Source organism: Heterodontus francisci, chromosome 19 (assembly GCF_036365525.1).
Source record: "Heterodontus francisci isolate sHetFra1 chromosome 19, sHetFra1.hap1, whole genome shotgun sequence".
Taxonomy (NCBI): domain Eukaryota; kingdom Metazoa; phylum Chordata; class Chondrichthyes; order Heterodontiformes; family Heterodontidae; genus Heterodontus; species Heterodontus francisci.
The window spans coordinates 32,575,449-32,597,163 of record NC_090389.1 but is presented as its reverse complement, the minus strand read 5'-3'; positions in this window follow the sequence as shown (position 1 = coordinate 32,597,163).

Genomic DNA, 21,715 nt, shown 5'->3' with positions numbered 1-21,715 from the left:
CTCCTGTTTTCTGCCTCCATAGCAAAATTTCAGTCCTTAAAGTGCCACAGTCTGATGAACATAGCTTTGACATGAGAGAAGAGTGACACTATGTATATCTGTTGTTGCAGAAGAAGCGAGCTCATGATGCAAGTGAGCGGAGATGCATGGGTAGAGGTGTGCCCTTCATTGCACTAATAAGATGGAAGAGGAAGCAATGGAAATAGGATGGGTTCAGCAGGTCAGCCTATCAAAGAGGGCGAGGTAGGTTGGAGCCCATAGAGTTATAAAAGCAATGGTCGCAGGTGCCAAACCTTCTGCCAAGTATTAGCACTGTCGTCTCTGTGGCCCTTGATGACCATAGGAAACTACAGATCAAGGACAGGCAGGAGGATGTGGATGGATGTACAAGTTGTTAACAGCACTCTTGTCTCTTCCATAGTGCCAGTAGTGGATGAGGCACCACTGACAGCATCTGAACCACATCAGAGGAGGAGCCAGCTTCCTAAGAGACAGCATTGCATCAGTCCAGCGTAACTTCCACCAGCACAGATACTTTAAGGTCGGTGAGCACTGATGTGCATTTAGAGTGGGTGGCACCAGCTGGTGAGCATGGCTTACATGCGCACAAGCACATGACAGAGGCAGTGATAGTACCAGCCAGTCCTGATCGGATGTTTGAGGACAGGCTCGACAATGCTCAGCTTCCTGCAGATGCCAAGCCTTGGATGTCCTTATCGCAGTGGCAGGTACTGGAGCAGCAACGTGGGAACGTTGCCACAGGCTGTTTGATCCCATGCACATACGATGAAGTAGTCGATCCAAGCCATGAGTGGCTCTATGTTTCGAATGTTTGAACCCATGACCTCCTCCACTGAGAGTAACGGCTCTCATGGACAGTCTCATGCTAGACCCACCTGCCAAGAATGAGGCATATGAATTTCGCCATATGGACATTAAATTTCAAATTGTTGCTGGGAAGAAGAAAAGGCCTGTTACAAGGGCTGCCAGACTTGGATGGAGGACATTTGCATACCATTAGGGACAAAAGAGGTTACTTCCCTCACCCACTTATCCTAAAATGGACTTTGATCACCAGGTATTGTATGTAAGAGGAGCATTCCAGAGACTGCTAAAGTGATACAATCCACAAACTGGTTAAACCAGCTGGTCACATGACGAACTGGCTGGTTCAGGGTTTTTTGAACTAGCCACAGAGTTTGAACTCAGAGTGTCTGCTTGCTCTTGTACTTTAAAAGACCTCTCCTGGCTGGCTCACCACAGCCTCTCCTGTCTGCTCCCATCTCTTTCTCACAGAACTCCAAATCCACTGAAGACACATGAATCCCAAGAGAGAAAAGTCTTCTACAGCGAACAAGGTTTAAGAAAAATACTGGGCCCCAATGAAAAGAAAGATCTACCCACAATCAAGGACTCGACAGTGAGCTCAAAGATCCATAACAAAAACCCTCTTCAGAGATTGCCTCAAACTTTTCTACTTCATTTCTTCGGTTCTGTTCTGTCTCTATCTGAATGTGTGTATCACGTATGCATGGGCGCTTCGTGTATCCGTAGGCATTAACCAAATTAGAGTTTAAGTTTAATCAATTTCAATCTTTCTTCTTTAAACCTAATTAAACCTGTTTGGCTAGTTGCTTTGCCTTATAATTGGAAGTTAGTGAACAAGGATTCACCAAGGGGGAGCTAAAAACATGGTGTGTTTAAAATTAAACACTGTTACAGTAAGACCAGGTGAAGGCTGAGAGGAAACCCTAGACCCCTTTCTCACCTGGTCGTAACAACAGCCACATGCAGCAGGCCACGGAGTGGATGCAGGAAGTGCACAATGGCTTCCACAGTATGGCCTCGACCTTGCACACTGGTTGCTGCTAGATAAACAAGTTGGTCCCGAGACACATGGGCCAATTACCAGCTGTTGAAGCACTCCAGGTAAGCAGAGGAGGGCAGGTAAGCCTTGAAAGAGTTGAGGCATGGCTATCTGAAGCCTGTGGAGACCTGTTGGGTTTACAGCAGATCCTTGGCCCCTTTGATGGTGACATAAATGCTGCATGCAGCTCGAATGATGCAGCTGGCCTCCAATGTCCCAGGTCCCTCTAGGGCTCAGGCACCCAGAGGCCGTCCGCTGTGGGCATCTCATGCGCCAGAACAGCAAGGGCACTGACCTGCCTCCACATCAACTTCAGGTGCCACGAGAGCACAATGTAGCAGCACCCAGAAGCTCTCACATAAAGGCACCCAGTAGCATGTGGGTGATACGTAGTTGCTGAATGCCATTGCGTTATTGCTTTGTGCACCTTAAAATTTGGTGAAATGCATACTTGGCTGTTTATTTCTCCCATAGTGGGCCATGGCCAGTTGTTGAGGCATTGGCATGGAGAGCATGAAATGGTGGGCACTGAATGTAGGCCGATATTAAGTGTAGGAATAGTCTCATGACAAGGCCAGTGACAAGCTTCGGGTGTTTCCTGACAAGGCACCTTGGCAACCACAGGGCTACAGGGAGGAGCCTGTCTCTTGTCCACTGGCATTACAGGGAATCTCAGGAGAATCGATGTGTGGATCAGGGAGTCACGTGTCCCCTTTGGAAGCATGTCATGGCCATGGCTATCAGCCCCACAGGTGCATAGCCTTTGGCTGCTGGGTCTCCTCCCATCTTCCTCGGAAGAGAAGGCAGCGTATTCAATGAGGTCACCTGTCTTTAATGCCACACTTCTTTGGAGCACCAGGTTGTGCAGAGAGCGGTAAACCACTGCGATTCAGATGACCCTTGATGCGGCGTATTTCAGGGCTCCCCAGATCTGTCTAAGCATCGGAGCCACATTTTTAGAAGCCTAGTTGCCTGTTTGATGATCACTCTTGTAGTCATATGGCAGCGGTTGTAGTTTTCCTTTGCCTCCGTGTTGGGGTTCCGCACTGGGGTAAGCTGCCACATCTTTAATGGATATCCCTTGTCACCAGGATCCATCCACGAAGGTACTCAGGTAGAGTGAATGAGTCATGACAGCTTCCCAGGAACCTTGCACACACCTGGAGGATCCTTTTGTAATGGTCGAAGACAATTTGAGCAAATAGAACCCCATCCTATTAATGTCTGGCTACTCTGAGGGAGCCTCGATGGCCATCTGCAGTCTATAATCTCCTGGACCTGAGGGAATCCTGCCAAAGTCCCAAATCTGATCATCCTCTGAGCCTGACTGGCCTGATTGGTGCGATACCTGATGTATTCCCTGCCGTCTGAAACAAGGCATCCGTCACCTTCTTGATGCAGTGATGGGCCGCTGACAGAGATCCCATAAATGTCTCCAGATGATCCTTAGAACGAGCTTGAGGCGGGAATGTTCAGTTCCATGGCCGCCTTCACCGTCACAGGTAATGGGTGGCCACCTGATCCCAGTGGCCTCAACTTCTCCTCCAGAGTTCCGCATAGGTCCACTACCACCTGCCTGGGCATGCATTCTTCAGAGACACTGGTGCTCCGACATCTCTTTGAATACCCTTTGAGGTGGGTAACGCCTTCTTTGAACGATAGTCTGCCCTTTGCACCCTCCTCCTCCACATCCCATTGCAGCCTCATTCCGCTGGTGCTCCTCTGCTCAGTGCTGCCCTCTCCAAGTGGCTGATGCAGTCTCTCTCTCCCACTCTCCTCACCGGTGGAGTCAAACTCTGAGAGCAGAGCTCCCATTTAGCTTTGGAGCTTTCACGGCACAATAGCTCTGACTCTCCCTTGTGATGCCTGCACTCACTGCAAAGGACCATTGAGATACCCTTCCACTAACACTCCACTATGGTCTTACCCTCTGACCTGAGCCTGCCTGCTTGTAAACGCAGCAGAAATAAATGCGCTGATGAAAGGTTACTGATCTGAAACGTTAACTCTGCTTCTCTCTCCACAGATGCTGCCTGACCTGCTGAGTATTTCCAGCACTTTTGGTTTTTATTTCAGATTTCCAGCATCTGCAGTATTTTGCTTTTATTATAAAACTAAATGGCTGCTAGTTTCGGCCAACACTCACCTGCTGCTGAGCTCTCAGCAGGTGAGCTGTTGATGCTCCCTGGAATTCACGTGCCCCATGCAAAATGGTAAAACCTGTGTAAAATCCTAGTCAATTAGCTGCTTAACAGGTTCGACTGCCTGCCCTCGGCTGCCCTGTGTGGTCCCAATACCACTGCCTGACCACTCCTGGGAAACTGGTTGACGGCAGGAAGACATTGGGGAGCTGCTCCAACCCATTCTCCCACTATTTTACCAGCAAACCCCTCCCCTGCCATCCAAGCCGATAGCCACAGGGACAGTAAAATACCACCCACTATTTCACACACTTTGCTCAATTTCTAAATCTTCTGTTCCTGCAAGATTCTCCAAGTGATAAGATTCAGAGTCTTTAGCTGGAACAGTTTCCCTGAAGCCTTTGAGGAGCGGCGCAGTATTTGTCTACTTGAAACAGCTGTCACTAACAGACCTGTATTTTCATTTGAAGGCTGGACCCAGAGATGTCATTCCCTATACTCCTCAGCAGTTAGGATTTGTTACCGAATGAAATCATTGAACATCTATTTGCAATCTCTAGCAGTACACAGGGTGGTGGGGATTGCACTAACTGCTGCTACTATCTCCCTCTATAATTTATGCACCATCCTCACAAGAAGCTTCCTTTGCTGTTACAAAGATTTTTTTCTTTCTTGCTCTTATTTCAACCTGTGAGACATCAGCTGATGCATCTCAAAACTTCTTTCCTCCACTACCAATCATCTCCTTAAACCCTTCTCTCCTGCACGTCTGACAATTGTGAGGATCCCTTTGTCATTAAGTTGGGGTTCATGTATTTAATTGCCTCTGCTGCTTCCCCCTTCCACCTACACATCGAGCCAAACCTCCCCACAGGCTCCCGTGACCTCAACCACCTCGACGAATAAGGGCAGCAGGCACATGGGAACACCACCATCTGCAAGTACCCCTTCAAGTCATACATCATCCTGACTAGGAAGTATAGCGCCATTCCTTCATTATCACTTAGTCAAAATCTTGGAAATTCTTCCCTTACAGCACTGTGGGTGTACCTACACCAGATGGAGTGCAGAATTTCAAGGAGGCAGCTCACCAGCACCTTCTCAAGGGCAGTTAGGGGTGGGAAAGAAATGCTGGCTTTGCCAGCGATGCTCACATCTCATGAATAAATAAAAAAGGTTCCTACCCGCACTAGCTCTGGATCCATGTCTCTCTAGTTCTCTCCCATTGCTTCTCATGTCCTCGCCGAGCTCATCTTGTCCATGTTATCTACTTCCCGTTTCCCTTGCCCTGATGATCATTAAATTGCCAGTCCAACTTTCCTTCCTGGCCCCCATGGTGTAGTGGATTATAATCCTAGCCCCTTTTTGGGACCATCCCAGGTCAGGTGTACTCCCCAACTGGTCACTCTCACTTAAGGTTAAAAAAGACAGATCTCACAGACACTTGAATGGGTTTGAAGAACTGATCTAACTCTCCCTGAAGGAACAGAACCAGCAGAGGATATTACCATCTTCCAGATAGCCTTTTTAATAAGTTTTAGCCAGATTCTAACAACCCAAATATTATATGGGTCTGGGAATCTCTCCTCAATGCTGTACCTCTCCACTAAAGAGAGTACAGAGATGGGTTCTCAAATTGAGATACTGAAGACTATATGAGACAGTGTATTTTCTAAATTATATATAAGTTTATTAAAGAAATGAGCATGTACTTCACACTTTGATGGGTAAAACAATCGCAAGGTTAATAGTTCTAGGAAAAGAAAGTAATTATTTTCTTATTCCTTGTCAAGAATCCAAGTTTTAAGTCTAAATAATGTTGCAGTAAAATATTTAAGATATCCATCAATATTTATAGTAGCTTTACCTTAAATCCCTGAGCAGAAAGCTACAGAGTTTCGTGAGATACCTCTATCCCAATTAAGGGGAGAACTATCATCGCTGCACCAGATAGCTTGTACCTTTACCATGAGAAAGGGTGGAATGAATCCAATGATTCTGAAGATCCACTGTGTGGTTTCAATATTTATACTGTTTCTAAGCTGCATAACTAGTTTTTTTTTTACATATAGGGGTGTTACCTCTCTTGCAAGTAGATTTGTCCCCTTATTTCCCAAATAAGGCTGTATAATTGTCAATTTGAGTTGAAATCCATATTATTTAATTTCTAAGAAAAGGCTGAGCCAGCAGAAAGCTGTGAGCACGGAGGTTGGTCAAAAAAAAAACAGCCTTTAAATATTTACAGGATATTGGAGGTTTCATGTGATAGTGCACTTCTTAACTACACAATAGACTTTTAAGATAATAACTCAGTTGCCCGGATTTGTTTGACAGGTTAACTGCTTCCATAGAAAATCATGTCATTCATTGTTAGGTTTTGTTATGTTTCAATGATTATTTATAAGACTTGTATTTCAGTACTTCTCCGAAGTAAATATGTTTATGCTTTTCAGAAGCGAGTTCCTGTTTTTCTGCCATTGTGTTCTTAGGAAGAGGCAATTATGCTGCATTCTTGACCACAGGGTGTTAGGGTCCTTGACTACAGGGACATATCACAGGTATGTTTGTGAAACCATTTTTGAAAAATCTTACAGGCAGACCAACCCTGTTTTCAATTTTTTAATCCCTAATTCAGAGGAAAATAACTCTTTTAACCCTATACCCCCCTTTTATGGCCAGATTCCTTCACAATGATAGCTGACATTATAAATCGTTCGATCTCATCAGGTACAGTCCCTCTCACTTTCAAAACTGCCATCAATAATCCCCTCCTCAAAAAAGCCTCTACTCCTATGTGTTGCAAACACCCCATTTCCAACTTCCTTTAAATATGTTGTTACATCCCAAATCAGTGCCCATCTTTCGTGCATGTTTGAATCTCTCCAATCAGATTTCTACCTCACCATAGCACCAAAATGGCCCTAGTCAAAGTGATCATGAGGTATTGTGGCCCCTCAGCAATCTTTGATATGAACCACCAGACTCTAATGTCTAATCTCCATTATCCAGCTTAGTGGGACTCCCCTTGCGCAATTCCGCTCTTACCTATCTAATCATTACCATAGGTTCTTCAGAAAGGATCCATCCTTGACCTCCCACCCGCCAGCATGCCCCTTGGCAATTTCATTCACAGACAGTGCAATGATGACACCAGCTCTGACTCTCCATTACCTCTTGTAATCTGCTGTACATTCAGGAGAGCAAACACAGATTGGGTGAACGCTTTCTGCAGCACTTCCATTCAGTCCACAAATGTGACCAGAGCTTCCTATCGCCCTATGATTTTAATTCTGTATCTTGCTCTCATGCTGACCTCTCTGTTCTCAGTCTCCTGCAGTGTTCCAATGAAGCTCAACGTAAATTCAAGGAAAAGCACGGTCACATCTCAGGCTCAAAAAAATCACTCTTGAAGTCACAGATTTAACTTTAACAAAGATTTAACAAGCTTTAATAAAGAGTTCTGTTCACTGTTGCTGCACATGCCTTACAACAACCCCCAGGTCAAGTGTTGTCCCCAAAACAAGAAGTTACTTTCAGTTTCTCTTCCAAGTACGGTATAGTCTCTAATACTCAAGTCCACACATACAATCATGACAAGCACCTCAAGCTTCAATTAGACACTTCACAGCCTTCCTGACTCAACACAGAGTTCAACAATTTTAGACCATAATCTCTGCCCACATTTTGTTTCCCTTTTCTTTGCAGGTTTCAGTTTTATTCTCGTTTTTCTCATTTTTGCTTTTGGATAGCAGCTGTTCATCATTCTGCCATTCACACCTCCTATAGACACATCTTTTGTTTCTTTACTTGTCCCATTATTACTCCCTTTGGCCCTATACCCCCAACATTTTTGTCATTTAATCTCTCCTGTCTTCCACCCTATCATAGACCTTCCCTTTTTTTCTTTTCCATCCTCCCTCCTTTCTGTTGCTTAAAACCTATTACATATCTAATTCTTCCCAGTTCTGACGAAAAGTCATCGGCTTGAAACATTAACTCTTTTTTCTCACTTCACAGATGCTGCCTGACCTGCTGGGTATTTCCAGCTCTTACTGTTTTTATTTCCGATTTTCAGCATCCACAGTATTTTGCTTTTGCAGTTCTGTTGAAATAACCCTCGTGAGTCACATCCAGTAGAGAGTATATACAGTGGCTGAAGTGCACTAATGGTGGAAGAATGGATACTGAGTGCACCCGTCAAGTGAACTGCTCTGTTCTAGATGGTGCCGAGCTTCTTAATTGTTGTAGATACACCCATGTAGGCAAGTAGTAAGTATTCTATCACATTAATGACGGGCCTTCTGATGATAGAGAGAAGTGAACCCCTTATCGTAGAGCACTGAACCATGGTGTAGATTTGACTGTCCAGTTAAGCTTCTGGTCAATGGTGATCATTAAGATGTTGATGGTGAAGGAGATGGTGATGGTGGTGCTGGTGAAGGTCAAAGGGAGATAGCTGGGTTTTCTATTGAAATGGTCATCACCTGACACTTATTTAGCACAAATGTTGCTTGCCACCTTTCACCTCAAGGGTCAAATTTTGTTTGGCAGAAGCTGGTCCTGCTGTCGGGACTGGAAGCAAATGCATGTTATGTCGAGGCCAGGGGTCTACCAATTACGTAATTGGTGGCAGAGGCGGGGCTGGAGGCAGAGATGCCAAGGCAGGTGCTGGCACCATTTTTAAAGGGCTGCCAGTCCTGCATTCAATCTTGGCAGAGTTCTGAAAGACTGCACAGCAATGGCAGAAAGTAGACCCCGGGTGGTCTGATGCTTCAGTGATGCCTCCCCCCAGGTGCACTTACAGGCTGCTAGGGAAAGGCGGGATACGCTATTCCCTAGGGACGGGAGGAGGCGAGCTGGGAGCCTGACCAAACAAGCCTGGCTGCAGATTGCGGAGAAGGTTAGCAGCTTTGGGGTCACCTCAAGGGAATGGATCCAGTGCAGCAAGCGACTCAATGATCATATCCGAGCAGCAAAGGTGAGTACCTCTTAAAGCCTGCAGCTCTTGGGTCTTGCATCTGGCAAAGCAGGAGGGTGTGTTGGATGGAGAGTGGGTGCCCACCCAGCTGTGGGCAAAAGGTCAGAGGATGCAGACGTACTGCCTGAGGTATGGCTAAATGGACCTGAAAGGAAGCCATTTATCATTAGAGACCTTCACATGGTCCCTGGAAAGGGGCCGGATGCAGAAGGCATCTGTGTTTCTGCATTTGTAACCGATGGACAAGCACCAGCATATGTTTTAGGATTATCCTCGTTGGGGGACCAACGGCTTCCATCCTTCTGTCTGTATCCCCTCTTTTTTCCTCACCATTGGTGGTGGAGCATTCAGCCACCTCAGTCCTCTTACCTGGAACTCTCTGACATTTTTCTGTTATTTCTGTAGCTCCTATAATTGCAATTTGTGTTGGTTTTTTACCATGTGAACTCTGCATGTTGCTCCAATAAAACCCCATTTATCTTCCTAAAATAAGGATTGGGAAGACTGTAGACCAATATTATTAATTAAAGTTTTTAAATAATTTTCCCAATGTACACTATACAGCCCACAAGGTGTTAAAGTAAGGAAATACATTTAATTTCTGTTCTCAAAGTAAAAACTATCTTCTAAGGGTCCATTTATCATAGAACAAATTGTTGGCCAACTTGTTTTCAGTTATTTGAAAAAACACGAAATAATGGTAAAAATCAGTGAAACACATGAATGGATTTCATCTATGTCATTACAGTGAAAATGCTAGCAGCTCTTCATGGCAGTCAATAATAATTGTGGTTACAGTCATGTTAAAATAGCACAAAAGGATTTGTTGGTAGTCAACACTCACTACTTTGACAGTAATGAACAACAGTACAATAGACTATAAGCAGTTCCATTAAATTGAAAGCATAAGTCATGGCTTAATTAAGCAATCTGTCATTAATTACAATACCCATTGCATGATCACCAGCCTATTACTCAAAATTAATCAGCCCTTAAAAGATGCTGGCATTTTAAGCCTGAAATTAAAACTTTGTGCTGTTTTTATAGTTTAGGATCATTGTCTGTGGCTGAAATCATTATTAAACCATAATGACATCATCTGGCACCTGCAATCAAAGCAGAACTACCGTGCAGTCAAAACTGAAAGATAAGCAGTGACAGGTCTGCTTTTTCAAAACCAGCAAATAGTAGAAATTAAGTAATAATTAGTTGAGCATGTGAATGTTTGTACATAAACAACAAAAAGACATGTAGATGAGGAAGGAGACAAGTAGTGGATCAAGCTTAGAGAAAGAGCAAGCAGAAAGAGCATAAAAGCATTAAAAAAGAGGTGCAGAGGTAAACACGAGAATGCGTGCAAGAGCTGTGGAGCAAGAGAGAGAATGAGACACACAAAGAAAAAGTATGAGAGAACTGGAGAGCAACAGAGATAGTTATAGGAAGTAAGCATTGCAGATAGCCAATCCCATTTTTATGAACAGTTAGGGGGCAAATTTTATGCTCTCTCCCGCAACCGGTTTAGAGAGCATATAATAGGGTGGGATGATGGCGGCAAGTGGGAGGGGTGATCACGCCACCTTCCCGCCTCCGCTGAAATTAAGCCCTGTAAATGGCTTTCCCGCTCCACTGCCAATTAAGGTCCTTAAGTGGGCAATTAGGGCCCAATTAAGGACCTCAACCCACTGTCACCGCAATTAGCCGAGCAGCAGGCGGGCCTGTCTTTGCAAGGGAAGCAGGGCTGAAAAACCGTGTGGATTGCTTGCCAGCTGCATTGTGGGGGTGGGGTGCCTCGTTAAAAAGCACTTAGTGCCTGAATGAGGGACCTGGCATCGGGAACTGGGGGGGCCCTGCTTAGAGTCACCCCCCTGCCCTTGCTGCTGACTCCCCTACATCCCCCTCCCCATGACCACTACCCCGTGATACCCCTCCTGCCCTGACCTAATTGTGGCCTGGGTCCAGCGCTGCTCCTCAGCCTCTGGTGGGTGCTCCACTGGCAGCTGTTACTGCCTCCGCGATGGCGCTGCTTGGTTAAAGAGCTGCCGGCCTCTGATTTGCAGGCAGCCCTCAGAGGGCGGGACCTCCGTTGCCAGTGTCCTTGATCTGTGGAAGGCCCCCGCTGTCCAGTTATGTGCCTAATTGGCACTTGATTTGGCCGGATTCCCACAGAAGGGGCGATGCGGGGTTCTTGGCGTCGCTTTTGCCAGACATCGAGACCTCCGTCGTTTGGATAAAATCCCAAAATTAGGCAATGTCTTTTTTTTTCTGATTCTTCACACTAGCTGAGATGTAGTAAAGCAGGAGCAGAGAGAAACAAACAAGATAACAGTAGGAGAGAGCTAGAAGAGAAGGGGAAAGAAAAATATAAGTGGTGAGCCATTTGATGTGTCCCATGTAGTGCATGCCTCAGCCTTCATGGGGTTTTACTACATCACAGTGAAATGGAAATACAATTGGGCTTAAACTATGTAAAAGAGCTATGATACATACAACTAGCTCAGGTAACATTTGGTCATAAGCAGATCGTAAGCAAAAATTTCATAAAAGGCAGAAGCTCTAAATCCTTCCAACAGATTAGGTACCAATCACAATTATTTCCAGGGTAGATGGAAAGTGGATGTTGTTTGATGAGTTCTTCACTAAATCTGAACAAAGCAAAGCCCATTGTATCGGGTATTAATCTGAAAACAGCAGCAACTTCCCAGCGGGATACTTCCAATGAGTTAGCCATTACAGATAAAAGCTCTGTCTTTTTCTTGTCTCATGTATTAGCCAAATAATTTTGACCTGATGTGGCTATACTATAAATAAAAATAGGGAGTCCTTGCTGAATCTCAATCTCCAGTCCAGACATCAAAGGAAGTCTTTTCAAAAATAACCTACAACTGTTCATTTAGAAAATTACAATGCATTGGTCTATCTATGGCTTCACCTGACCAGATACAGTTATGCATATCTAACATATATCTCACAGAGCCTATGTTTGCCACACTGAGCTTGCCCCAACATCCCCACTTTCCAGCAGCAGTCAGAGGATAGCAACCAGGTATAAAACCCCTGGATGACCTGAGCCCACTGCTGCCTCTATATTACTGCAACTGAGATTAGCTAACTCAGCGCTAAGAACTGAAACTGGGACCTTATAGTTTTCATTTTATGATACTCATCAGGCAGTGCCTTTACTCGCTAGACAGTCACAGAACCAGGGACATTTCCAGTTATTAATGTGCACAAGCAAATCCATTGAACAGCTAATTATTGCAGATATGAATGTATTCTGTCTTTCCATGTTGTACTTTTAATGTCATGGTTTAATGAGGTTCTTTTATTTACAAGTGCAGTTATGTGCAAACAACCTTGTTAAACAAATTGCTAACATAAGGTAAACAGTAAAAAAGGCAATAAATTTGAATTCACTCTTCAGTAACTGATAGTACAATACTAACTACTGCAGGCCTGACAATAAAATTGCATCTTGGGTATGTCTCATTAATACCTATTTATGCACTCTGCTGGAAAAACAAACATCCCTTTAATCAGTACTAAGTAAATTAAGGACAATCTCAAGTCCTATTCGTTTTAATATCATCTCAGACTGTTCCTTTTTATACCACAGTAATGGTGTGAGAAATGACGGTGGTCCATTGTTAAGATTTTTGGGATCACATAATTAGCAACATTTTGCTTTGCTTATTTGAGATTTTTGACTAGTTGAGATTAGTCAGTTTACACATCATGTTGGAGTGCAAAAAGCTACAGCAATAGCATTTTTGCATCTTCCTTTTAGAGGAAATAATATGCCAGGATACTATGGATACCCATTCCACTATTCTTCAAATTACGCACGGGTGCTTAGTATTCACAAGGACAAGGAGACATGCTTAGTTTTATTCCTCATTCAAAAGGAAGGCATGCCTAATGGTGCAGTACTTGCATAACATTGCTTTGTGATGCCACAATATTACTTATTAACTGGTCCCCACAAGTGCCATTTGAACTCCCAAACGTCTTGTCAGGTGATATAACTTCATACTACATGTACTGCAATTTGGAGATGATTTACAGCTTAAGGTCTACTAAATCTGTAATGTTCAGTTTACATTTCATCCTTTGCTGAGGTTGATTGCTAATTGATGTGCGAGGTACACAGTTGTAGATTTAGGGTTCAGTCTTTGGTTAACACCAACCAAATTTGAGATCAAATTTATGCTGATCTTTGGGGTTTGTTTTAATTTGTTTTATTTGTTTTAACTTCCTGAACCCAAACTTGAAGGACTAATAAATAAAACAAGGCAATAGCCAATCACAGCCCAACACCCGAACATTCAAACAGATCCAACTTCAATTTAGAAAACTCAGTTATGAAGGCAAGTAAAAATGACAAATTTCCAGCTATTCTTAAAGCACAGCAACTAAATAGGGATCTGGTGAGTGAATTAGATCTGGTGAACTGTTTTAAAAAACACAAATGGCAGCAAAACATATAAGATTAATGACTAAAACAATTTAGAATACTGCTGCAATAGATACCAATCAAAAAAAAGTTCAGTACAGAATGTGATTAATTTTTTCAATAAATGGTGTTCACTTGTAGCTTAAAACTCTGAAAAGTCAGTTACAGAACACATACAATAGACTGGGGAAGGAAATTCCACACTGCCACAGTTTGAACAAGAAAAAGATGACTCATAGACTGTCAGTTGCTCCTCTTACCATACAGCTTTGGGGTTAGGGATTGTTTGTGTGTGTTCCACAAAGCACTACAGATGTAAATATATCACATGGGTGCTTGTGGTTATCCAGCATGTATCCAGTCACTTACACCTGCATCATTTATTCAATTTGTTCATGTGCACAATAAGTTCTATTTTTTAGATGTTCAGCTGGGTAAGGGTCCAATAGAGAGAGAGGGAGAAGAGAGATTCACCAGAAATTTCAGTTACAGATTGAGGAAAAAAAGGCGGATGAAACCTGTGTTTCTGAAAGCATTTTGAGAAAACTGTGCAAATCTCAGTGGCCAGATTATGCAAACAGTGACAAGTTTACATAGATGTTTTCCAACAGGCGTATGGAAGGGATCCTATAATGTGCATACATTGGTTATGAGTGCTGGGTACCCGTTTATAGGCTCATCGCAAAAACAATTCACATCAGGCGGGTTTGGACATCTCAGTGGCGGCAGCTGTTTTCTGCCATGTTCAACAGCTGGCACCTTGTGAACTGTCTCAGTACTGTACTCAGCATGCAACAAACAAATCACTAGAATAAATGAAAATGACAGCCTGTGGTTTTGGTTAAACTTAATTTGATTAATGTAAATAGTTTATCTGAGGAAGAAAACAGCAGCTGCAAATAATACTAATGACCTTATTTCCACTGGCAAACACTGTTCCCAACTGGAAGAAGGTAGAAGCAGAAAGTGCAAATGATGCTTATTGTGTTGTTCTAAGTAAATCCATTACTCATACAATTGTTGACTGAGGAATCAGCAGGGAAGTATTTCCAGAATTATTAAAATGTTAAACGAGGGAAGCCCTCTGATTAAGAAAAGAACAATGGATTATGAATCTGCACCCGTGACTCCCAAAAAGATAATTTCCTAGTCTTTGCCAAATTGATAAACAAAATGAGTTCCTTTCCTACACATAGGGAGAGAAAAAAATATCTGAAGAGCATTAGAGGCAAGTCAACTGTCATTAGTCTTTGCACTTTCTATCTAAAAATGTTGTCAGAAGAAGTCCATGCAGGCAACCCATCAACTACGTAGTAAAGCTACATGACACCAGGGAGCATGGAATGCCTGTGGAGAGGAGGGTAAAGGTGGAAGGACATGTTTTATTCTAACTGGGAAGTGTTATCTGTTTGTAAGGCCATAGATATTCTGACTACGTCTTCTAAGCATAAAATGATTACTGATCACAGCCAAACAGAAGGAATTAGTATCACAAAGCCACATCAGATTTTGTAAATTAAAATTAAATAGGCTACAACGACAAACCCAAACCAAGCCTGTCATAAATTTGGATGAAGTGAACTAGTTAAATTTATAAACCTTCGTAGTACACATGCATAATGGCATACATAGAAAATATTTTTCATAGTTCACGGGAGTAATGTTACAATTGATAAAAGATGGCACTACAAGATAACCTTGTTTCACACCAACCTCTCTACATCATTCCACATTCTATGCACTATCCTAGTTTCTGTTCATATTCCATGCACATCTAACATGGTTCTTCAGCTTTGATTACTTCCATGTTGTGCGATGTAGGCATCATGTTTAATAAGCAGTCATGAGATATGATCAATATCTGATTTGTAGTGCTGCCGATAACTAGTTTACAACTTCAGTATTTGAATTATCCACTTGTGGGACATAAATCATAGCTCTTGACTTTTCATCATGTAAGCCTTCATTTGTCGATGAAAGCTTGTACAGTAAGTGTATGGCAAGAAACCTATCTAATATTGTAATTCCAGTGCATTAACAGTCTGAGGGCAGCTGGTAGATATATAAATTACACACAGACAGGTCACTACTCCCAACCAGTACAGTTTTAATGTTTGGAATGTGATGAAACATTGGTATAATAGGATTAGGTAGAACATAGATATAATTTATAGATTATACCTTTTAGAATTAAATATTGAATAAATGGACAGTTTTCAAGACTCACTGAAATTCCCTTTTAAGGGCAGAGTTAAAAATCCGTAAACATTCCTGTTACAATAGAATGTGAACCAGAAACACCTTTTAAGTTTAAAAAAATCCATTCTAAGGTCTTCCAAGGTCTCTGCTACAATGGAATTAGAAGATGAAGCTGAGATAACCTATGTGAGGTCTGTACTGATAACTATAAACTTAATTAATTGATAGTGTTAGTGATATAGACAGACTGACTCAAGAGGATGATGCAAGGTACCATAAAAAGATAATTACAGATGATAAATTACAAAATGAAATGGTACTTACAAAAACAGATGCCAAGTAAACTCAATTACAAACATTTGGACCAGATAAAAGCTCACAGCTTCAAGAGAGGGAATTTCCAGCAAATAAACTAAGTGGGAATGGTAGTTAATGATATGACCATAGATGGATACCAAAAGCAGGAAAAACACACACAGAAAGGTAACACCTACATTCTAAAAGATGAGATGATAGATTAGAAACAGTAAAAACATGACAGTTTTGAATAAAAAAAAACAGAGGTATTGAATTCCTCATCAATGCTTCTCATCCTATGGTTGACTGCATGACAAGAGAATTCTGCTCTTAACTGAAAATGTTTTGTCTTGTTAACCTAGAAGGCTTACTCGGGCATTTTAAGGTAAAAATGTATTTTAAACTTTGATGGATATTCTAAGATATTTTGCTGCAACATTATCAAGGCTAAAATTTTAGATTCTATTTTAGAAATAAGATTATGTTTTATATCTCTTAGTAGTCTTTGATATTGTAGTATACTTAGCCACTTAAAGTGTATTGCATGTTCAATTCTTTTATAAATATATAAAAGTCAATAAATCGTCTCATGTAGCATTCTGTATAAAAGTACAAGAACCCCCTCTCTGTGTTGTCTCCTTCAGTGGGAAGATACTTATAAGAGTTTCCCAGACCCTTATTAATATCTGGGGTATTTATGACTTAGCTATAATTATTTTTAAAAATAGGCTATCCAAAAAAAAGTAATATTCTGTTAGTTGTCTTTCTTTGAGGGAAGACTAGTTCAGTTCTTCAGACCCAAACAAGTATCTGTAGGGATCTGTCTAGTTTGAACTTAATAAAGGAGACTTATAGGGATGTACGCTTGATTTGGTTTAGTCCCTATAAGGAGTTAAAGTCATAAATCACTTCAGGAACACATTGACAGGTGTATTGACTTTTTCAAAATACTAATCTAAAACTCTGTTTAAGTTTATAAAATACACAGGATGTCCACAGGAGCTTTTGAACTTGCTCTGATACTGGACAGGAGTTAAACTCCAAGCAAAATCAAATTCAATAGCATAAGACAGCATTAACAAGCAAAATACAAGGCTGAAACATTTGCAACCATCTTCAGCCAGAAGTGCCGAGTGGATGATCCATCTTGGAATCCTCCTGCGGACCCCAGCCTCACAGATGCCAGTCTTCAGCCAAATCAATTCACTCCACGTGATATCAAGAAATAGCTGAAGGCACTGGATACAGCAAAGGCTATGGGCCTTGACAACATCCCAGCTGTAGTACTGAAGACTTGTGCTCCAGAACTAGCTATGCCCCTACCCAAGCTGTTCCTGTACAGCTACAACACTGGCATCTACACAACAATGTGGAAAATTGCCCAAGTATGTCCTGTGCACAAAAAGCAAGACAAAGCCAATGTGGACAATTACTGTCCCATCAGTCTACTCTCAACCATCAATAAAATGATGGAAGGAGACATTGACAGTGCTATCAAGCACCACTTAATCAGCAATAATCTGCTCACCAACACTCAGTTTGGGTTCTGCAAGGGGCATTCACTCCATACATCATTACAGTCTTGGTTCAAAAAGATCTGAATTCCAGAGGTGAGGTGAAAGTGACTGCGTTTGACATCAAGGCAGCATTTAATTGAGTATGGCATCAAGGAGCCCTAACAAAATTGAAGTCAATGGGAATCAGAGGGAAAACTCTCCACTAGTTGGAGTCATAACTAGCACAAAGGAAGGTGATTGTGGTTGTTGGAAGTCAATCATCTCAGTCCCAGGACATCACTGCAAGAGTTCCTCAGGGTAGTGTACTTGGCTCAACCATCTTCAGCTGTTTCATCAATGAACTTCCCTCCATCGTAAGCTCAAAAGTGGGGCTGTTTGCTGATGATTGCACAATGTTCAGCACCATGTGTAACTCTTCAGATGATGAAGCAGCCCATGTCTATATGCAGAAAGACCTGGACAACATTCAGGCAGTGGTTAGCACCGCAGCCTCACAGCTCCAGCGACCCGGGTTCAATTCTGGGTACTGACTGTGCGGAGTTTGCAAGTTCTCCCTGTGACTGCATGGGTTTTCGCCGGGTGCTCCGGTTTCCTCCCACAGCCAAAGACTTGCAGGTTGATAGGTAAATTGGCCATTATAAATTGCCCCTAGTATAGGTAGGTGGTAGGGGAATTGTGGGGATGTGATAGGAATATGGGATTAATGTAGGATTAGTATAAATGGGTGGTTGATGGTCAGCACAGACTCGGTGGGCCGAAGGGCCTGTTTCAGTGCTGTATCTCGAAATAAAAAATAAATAAAATAAAAAAATTGGGCAGATAAGTGGCAAGTAACTTTCATGCCACACATGTGCCAGGCAACGACCATCTCAAACAACAGAGAATCTAACCATGTCCTTTTAATGTTCAATGGCAGTACCATTCTGAATCTTCCACTATCAAAATCCTGGGGGTTACCATTGACCAGAAACATAACTGGACCAATCCTATAAATACTGTGGCTGCAAGAGTAGGTCAGAGGCTGGGAATTCTGCAGTGAGTAACTCACTTCCTGACTCCTCAAAGCCTGTCCACCATCAAAAAGGCACAAACCAAGAGTGTGATGGAATACGGTCCACTTGCCTGGATGGGTGCAGCTCCAACAACACTCAAGAAGCTCGAAACTATCCAGGACAAAGCAACCCGCTTAATTGGCATGCTACTTACCACTTTAAACATCCACTCCCTCCACCACTGGCACACAGTGGCAGCAGTGTGTACCATCTAGAAGATGCACTGCAGCAACTGGCCAAACCTCCTTCGACAGTACCTTCCAAACCTACGACTGAACCACCTAGAAGGATAAAGGCAGCAGATGCATGGGAACACCACCACCTGCAGGTTCCCCTCCAAACCACTCACCATCCTGACTTGGAGCTATATTGCTCTTCCCTCACTGTCACTGGGTCAAAATCCTGGAACTTCCTTCCTAAAATCACTGTGGGTGTACCTATATCACATGGACTGCAGCAGTTCAAGAAGGCGGCTCACCACCATCTTCTCAAGGTGGGCAAGAACTGCTGGCCTTGCCGACAATGCTCAGATCCGATGAAAGAATTTATAAAAAGTGGCAGTATAACTGCACTCAAAGTACATTGGCCCTGAATCTCCTGCATCATACCTACATGTAAATTAATGCTGAAATTTACACCAAAGGCATCTTACACTAAGATTTCTTGCTGAGCTCTTTCGCCTGCACCAGAATGTAAAACAAGGCAAATGCAGGACCACCAACAGTGGTGATAGCAAGTGGACTGCTGTCTTCTTCCTTGGTACCTTACTCTCGCCTCTTTTACTCCTTTACCTGCTCCATTGTTACGTAGATCAGGGTATGCTAATTGAAAAGATCATTCCAGCTGCTTCTGAAGTCATGGGATGTGGGGGTCCAAAACTGTTCGGGCTGATTAAGATGGACAATATTTTAATTAAGTATAGTGCAAGTCTTAGTATGATTTTTTTTAAATGACGAAAATCACTACAAAATTCCAGAAATTTGAGTTCCACTGATATTGGGTGACTGTATGAGCTGGTCTTCGGCATGGGGAGAGAACTCTATTAATGAGCAGCTGAGGCTTCAATGGGTGTATCTTGGAAGCAACGCAAATGATGAAGGAAATCTCCACACAGCAAAGTTCCAGCATAAATCAGTTACACGTGGAGTTTCACCAAAAAAAAAGGCACAACTCACCTCATGCATAGTTGCACCAAAAACTTGAGAAAGCTCGGGGCCAGGGTCATTTTACACAATCTAATTGTGTTGTTTGGTTTTGAAATGGACCTCAATTACTCCCCATAATATATATGCCCAATTGCAAAAACACAATATTGTACAAAAATACAAAGCCAGCAATGTCGAAGGAATAATTACTGTTGTTTCATGAAAAATAAGGGACAGAAATTTGTCAGGATATATTCATGTTTAATTATTTCTGCAGCTATAGACTATCAACTCGCCTAATTGTGGTGGGGTGGGGTTGGGGGGGGTGGTGAGGGGTGATGCTGAAGGTGGATGAGGGGGCTTAATATTGAATGCCCCAATGCTACGCAAAGGCAGAGTTGAAGATCTCGAGGATAAAGTCAATATTAAAAGTCTTATTCTGATACAAGAGGACCTTTTTAGGGCACTGGGCAACCTGCCAACAAGCTTACTCACAACGGCAGAAAGCAAGAAAGAGTCCAGTTCTAGCTGGTCTGGGGTCGCGCAACATGGCACTGAATCCATACGAAGCTTGACCTCTCCAAATAGCATAATGATGTAACATCAGAGAAAACTATTATAAATATGGAGACCAATTCAGGGCTATGCTGAAATACATCTCCAGATTAGTCCAGGTACCTTAACCTTTGCTTGAGGATGCCTATGGTTTGCTCAATGAGAGTTCTGGTTTGTGTGTGACTCATATCATATCAGCATTTAACGTTTGTGCCTAGGTTCATTATGGGAGTCATGAGCCAAGTGTAAAGGGTTTGTTTCTAAGGAGCCAGCCTGCTGCATGCTGGTCTGGGTAGAAGACAATGTGGATTCAGGTTGGCACAGTATGAAAGCATCAAGACTACTGCCAGAAAACCAGACACAGACTTGCATTATCCACTGCCTGTGTTCATAAAGCAGCTGGACGTTCAGGGATGGACCCCTTCCTGCTATAAAACATGGAGAGTTATTTACAAGGACAATGCAGGGCATCATGTACCTTGCACCTGGAGAAACCCAGCAATGTGGGAAAACCCGAACGTTCTCTCCTCATGATCGAAACAACCTGCAGTGGGAAGGTGGCATGTTAGCTGTCTCTTTATGAAAATGGGATCCGTCACCTGCTTGATGGCTGTTTTAATATTTTAAAGAGGGTTAAACAGCCAAGTATCCCAACATGCTTTGCTCCAGAATTTTTGCTGGAAAATGAATATGAAGGCAGGAGGTGGGCTGGAATCTTGGTCTTGGTGCTTCAGAAGCTTAGAAACAGCTTGGATGTAATTCCCAGCTCAAGAGGTCACCCTTACCTGGATAAGAAAGCTAACTGCTTGAAGACTCACATACCCAACTTGGGAAACTACTCTCATTTGCAGAATTTGACTGTCATAAAGTAACGAATGCTTTGATAACATAGTCTTACACATTCCAGAGGGGCACAAACTGTTCCTCTAGGCAAGTGAAGAGTTGAAGCTGTGAATCATCTGCAGTTAGCTAATGTAGATTTACACTGGAAGATACGAGCAGGGCGTGTGTGTGCAGCGTAAGGTGGTCAAATAATATAAAGATAGAACTTCTCCCCTTTTGAATGTGAGAGAATTCTCAGGACAGTCAGAAATCCACAGCCATGCAGGCAGCTTAGAGAGCCAAAACTGATCACTCCGGGTCTAGGGACCAGATTGATTTTTTTTTGGTTAATGGGATGTGGGTTTCGCTGACAAGGCTAGCATTTATTGCCCATTCCTAATTGCCCTTTAAAAGGTGGTGATGAACCGTCTTCTTTAACCACTGCAGTCCGTATGTTATAGGTACATTGCTTGCTTCTCATTTAATATATTATAGGACAGCTGTATAAGAGCAATACTTTATTTGTCAACATATATATTGAAGCTTGAGGTTTGAATTGACTCAAGCCATAATCACATGGAAGTTACTGCTGCAGGACCAACACCCATATTCTGCGACAGTTACCACAATATAATTATCGGTATTCAATGGCCGTCTGGACAACAAACTGACCAATGTTGTTTGTCATCTTT